Source organism: Myotis daubentonii, chromosome X (assembly GCF_963259705.1).
Source record: "Myotis daubentonii chromosome X, mMyoDau2.1, whole genome shotgun sequence".
In the NCBI taxonomy this organism is placed as follows: domain Eukaryota; kingdom Metazoa; phylum Chordata; class Mammalia; order Chiroptera; family Vespertilionidae; genus Myotis; species Myotis daubentonii.
This window is the reverse complement of record NC_081861.1, coordinates 12,444,603-12,450,010: the sequence shown is the minus strand read 5'-3', so window position 1 is coordinate 12,450,010 and position 5,408 is coordinate 12,444,603.

The window sequence follows — 5,408 nt, the reverse complement described above, 5'->3', positions numbered from 1 at the left end:
GTAGTATGGACATTTTAATAATGTTGATTCTACCAATCCATGAACACGATATGTTCTTCCATCTGTTTATGTCTTCCTCTATCTCTTTTTTCAATGTCATGGAGTTTTCTGAGTAGAGGTCTTTTACCTCTTTAGTTAAGTTTATTCCTAGGTAGCTTAATTTTTTTTGGTGCGATGGTAATGGGATTGTTTTTATAATCTCTCTTTCTGAAAGTTCACTATTGGTGTATAGAAATGCCTCAGATTTCTTGAGGTTAACTTTGTATCCTGCTACATTGCCAAATTCATGTACTAAATCTAGTAGCTTTTTGATGGAGTCTCTTGGATTTTGTATGTATAATATCATGTTGTCTGCAAATAAGGACAGTTTTACTTCCTCTTTTCCAGAAAGGATGCCTTTTATTTCTTCTTCTTGCCTAATTGCAATGGCTAACACTTCCAGTACTATGGGGAACAGGAGTGGTGAGAGGGGGCATCCCTGTCTTGTTCCTGTTCTTAGGGGAAATGGTGTTAGTTTTTGTCCATTGAGTATGATGCTGGCTGTGGGCCTGTCATATATGGCTTTTATTATGTTGAGGTATGATCCTTCTACTCCCACATTGCTGAGAGTTTTTATCAAAAATGGGTGTTGAATTTTGTCAAATGGTTTTTCTGCATCAATTGATATGACCATGTGGTTTTTTTCTTTCAATTTGTTTATGTGATGTATCACGTTTATTGATTTGCGGATATTGTACCATCCTTGTATCCCTGGGATAAATCCTACTTGGTCATGGTGTATGATCTTTCTGATGTACTGCTGGATCCGATTTGCTAAGATTTTGTTGAGGATTTTGGCATCTATGTTCATGAGGGATATTGGCCTGTAATTCTCTTTCATTATGTTGTCTTTACGGGGTTTTGGTATTAGGGTAATGCTGGCTTCATAGAATGAGCTTTTAAGTGTTCCTTCCTATTGAATTTTTTGTAGTAGTCTGAGGAGGATAGGTTTTAGTTCTTCCGGGAATGTTTGGTAAAACTCCCCTGTGAAGCCGTCTGGTCCTGGGCTTTTGTTTGATGGAAGCTTTTTATGACTGCTTCAATTTCTTCCATAGTTATTGGCCTGTTGATATTTTTAGATTCTTCTTTATTGAGTTTTGGAATGTATTTTTCTAGGAATTTGTCCATTTCCTCCAGGTTGTCTAGTTTGTTGGAGTAGAGCTGTCCATAGTATTTTTTAACAATGATTTGTATTTCTGTGGGGTCTGTTGTTATTTCGCCTCTATCGTTTCTGATTTTGTTTATTTGGGTCCTGTCTCTTTGCTTCTTGGTGAGTCTGGCTAGAGGTTTGTCAATCTTGTTTATCCTTTCAAAGAACCAGCTCTTGGTTTCATTGATTTTCTGTATTGTTTTTTTGGTCTCTATGTCATTTATTTCTGCTCTAATCTTTATTATCTCCTTCCTTCTGCTCACTCTGGGGTTTTCTTGTTGGTCTCTTTCTAATTCTTTGAGTTGAAGAGTTCGATGATTTACTACCATTTTTTCTTGTTTTTTTTGAGATAGGCCTGTAGAGCTATTAACTTCCTCTCAGGACTAATTTCATTTTCCTGAGATTGGATTGTATTGGATTGTTGTGTTTTCATTGTCATTAGTTTCCAGGATGTTTTTAATTTCTTCTTGGATCTCATTGGTAACCCAGTCAATATTTAAAAACATGCTATTCAGCTTCCAGGTGTTTGAGTATTTTGGGTTGTTTTTATTGTAGTTTATTTCTAATATTACGCCATCGTTGTCTGAGAAGATGCTTTTTATGATTTCAATCTTCTTGAATTTGGGGAGACTTTGCTTGTGACCCAATACATGGTCTATTTTTGAATATGTCTTATGAGGACTTGAGTAGAATGTATATTCTGTGGCTTTGGGGTGAAGTGTTCTGAAGATGTCTATTAAGTCCATCTGATCTAGTGAGTCATTTAGGATTGGTTTCTTTGCTGATTGTTTACCTAGAGGACTTATCCAGTGCTGTCAGTGGTGTATTAAAGTCCCCTACTATTATTGTATTGTTGTCGATCTCTCCTTTAATATCTTCCAGGAGTTTTTTTATGAATTTGGTTGCTCCTGCATTGGGTGCATATATGTTTACCAGGGTTATATCTTCTTGTTGTATTGATCCCTTTAGTATTATGCAGTGGCCTTCCTTATCTCTTGTTATGGCCTTCACTTTGAGGTCTATTTTGTCCGATACAAGTATTGCTACCCCAGCTTTCTTTTCCTTTCCACTTGCCTGAAAGATATTTTTCCATCCTTTCACTTTCAGTCTGTGTGAGCCCCTTCTAATGAGGTGGGTCTCTTGTAGACAGAAGATGTGTGGGTCATGTTTTTTTATCCATTCAGCCACTCGATGTCTTTTGCTTGGAGCATTTAGTCCATTTACATTTAAAGTTATGATTGAAAGGTACTTGTTTGTAGCCATTTCTTTTTTTGTGTGGCTGTTTTCTTTCTGAGCTTTTTATTTCTTCTTTTTACTCTAGTCCCTTTAGCATTCCTTGCATTGCTGGCTTGGTGGTGATAAACTCCCTTAGCCTTTTTTTGTCTGTGAAGCTTCTTATTTCCCCTTCAAGTTTGAATGATAGCCTTGCTGGATAGAGTATTCTTGGATTCCGTCCTTTGCTTTGCATCACTTTGAAAATTTCCGTCCATTCTTTTCTGTCCTTATGTGTTTCTGTTGAGAAATCATTTGAGAATCTAATGGGAGATCCCTTGTATGTAACTTTCCATCTCTCTCTTGCAGCCTGTAAGATTCTCTCTTTGTCCTGAATATTTGCCATGGTAATTATGATGTGTCTTGGTGTGGGTCTTTTCGGGTTCAACTTGTTTGGGACTCTCTGGGCTTGTGTGACTTTTTTCTTCCCCACCTCAGGGAAGTTTTCTGATATTATTTCTTCGAATAGGTTTTCTAATCCTTGTTCATCTTTCTGTTGTTCTGGCACCCCTATTATTCGTATGTTGTTTTGTTTTATGTTGTCCCAAAGCTCCCTTAGGCTCTCCTCCTGTCTTTTAATTTTTTTCTCCAATTGTGCCGGGGTCCTGCCCCAGCGGGTCCAGGGGTCCCCAAAAGTGTGGACGGAGTCGGCGAAGAAGGCATGACTCGGAGGCAGCATTCGGGTGATCATCATAGCCAGGTTCCTCTAGCCAGGTTCAGTAGCCAGGTTCTATTCAGGCTCTCTTGCCAACCTCTGCAGTCAGGTTCAGTCCAGGATCCCTTGCCATGTTCTCCCGCTAGGCTCTGTCTCTAGGCTCCGAGGCCAGTCCCTGTCCAGGATCCTCCGGCATGCTCTCTCCAGCGAAGTTCTTCTGTCTCTAGAGAACGTTCTGTGTAGGTTCTGTGCCTAGGCTCTGTCTCTCTTGGTCCTGTCTTCCAAGCCCTGTGTTCTGAGTTCTGTCTCTTGCTGTCTTGTTCTGAGTTCTGTCTGTTGTTGTCTTGTTGCATCTGTATTTATACCAGTTGATTCTAATCCTGTCAATTTCTATTACAAAGGTTAGGGCGTTTCTTATCTCCATTCCAGGGAGTAAAGATTATGTAGCTTAAGCATGATTGTTCATAGTTAAAGTGATTAATCACCCGCCTGGCACTTAGTTGAGGGGTTTTATTCCCTCCCTAACTTCAGGGGAAAATCCCTACCTGGGGATTCAACCTTTCTCGGAGAGGTGACCTTGGTTAAAACACAGCGCCAAGAAGGTGAGCAAACATATTAAGAACCGTATGCCATATATGCCAGGTCCCTTGAAACAGCAAGGATGGACCGGCTCCCGGCACAATTGCAGTACATTTTGGGTGTGTTTTGCTTCCTTGTCTTCTAATTCACTAATTCGGTCCTCCGCTTCTCCTAGTCTACTGTTGATACTTTCAATGGTGTTTTTTATTGCAGCTATATCACTCTTCATTTCTTCTTGGGTCTTTCTTTAGTTGTTGATTTTTTCATGTGTTTCTTCTAGCTTCTTCCATATGTTACTGATTTTTTTATCCGTTTCTTCTTGCTTCTTGCATAGGTAGTTGACTTTTTTATCTGTTTCTTCTAGCTTCTTGCATAAGTTGTTGATTTTTCCCTCCATCCGGTTTATGCACTCTAGGACCCTTATTCTGGATTCTTTTTCTTTCATGTTGCATGCCTCTGTATTACTTAGCTGCTTTTCTGGAGAGTCCTCCTTCTCTTTCCTTTGGGGGTTTCTTTGTCTACCCATGTTTGATCTCACTGACATATCTAGACGTTGATTCGTTCTGTGGCTGCTCCCTGGGTGACAGTGGCTCCTTGGTCTGTGGTTGCTCCTCGGGCGGTTGCAGTAGCAGCTGCTCCTCAGTTGGCAGCAGCTCCTCATGTGGGTGCTGTTCACAGCTGTTCTGGCTCTTCTGTCTGGTGGGGGGAGGCTTCACGTACAGCTGCTGTTCCTCAGACTGAGGGTGTGGTGCTCAGGAGGCTGCTGTTGCTTGGATCTGCTGCGTTGATTTAAAGGCACAAAATACAACACAACAAGGCACCACATACCCGGCACTAAACACAAATATATTCACGATATTAATAACCCCAAATAAAGGTGACCACCCGAATTAAGAGAATTAGGGGATAAGGAAGAAAGGAGAGAAAAAGAGAAAAGAGAAAAAAGAAAAAAAAAGAAAAGTAGGGAAGAAAAAAAAAAGGAGTGCAAAAATAAAATTGGGAAAAAGGAGAGGGAAAGAAAAGAGAAAAAAAATGAGAAGGAAAAAAAGAGCGAAAAGGGAGAATGAAGTAGAAGAGGGGAAGAGACTATGTATATGTGTAGAAAACTCCTATAGAACCACCACTAATCCCAACAAATTCCAGCAACAGCTCCCTGGAGATGAATGTAAACTAGAAACAACCAATAATATCAAGAGAGGCAAGGGAAAACAAAAGCACAAAAATAACCGGGGGGGTGGGGGGGAGTGTGGAGGTAGGGGAAAAAACCAGCAGAAAAAAAAAAGAAAAAGAAAAAGAAAAACAGCCTTACATCCAGTCCTAAAACACACACACACACACAGACACAAAAAAAACCAAACAACAACAACAACAACAAAAATATATTCAACAATCAAGCAAACAGCAACAAAACAATAGAAAGATTTAAGGAGGAAAAAAACAATTTGGATAGTGAAGCAAGATAAGGGATATGTGTATAAGGATTTAAAGCAGTGGATTGGAAATAGGATCTATAAGTAGGGTGAAATTTTGTCAGGAGGTAAACAGAAGGAATAGGGAAAATCTAAAGCAGGAATAGGGTAAGAGAAACAGGACAACAAAAGGGGAAAAGTGAGGGAGAGGGTTTTAGAGTAGAGGTAAAATTGAGGTAGGGAAAATTGATGCTAAAGGAACGATGAAAATAGAATGGAGAACACTAATCCCAAAATAAAATAA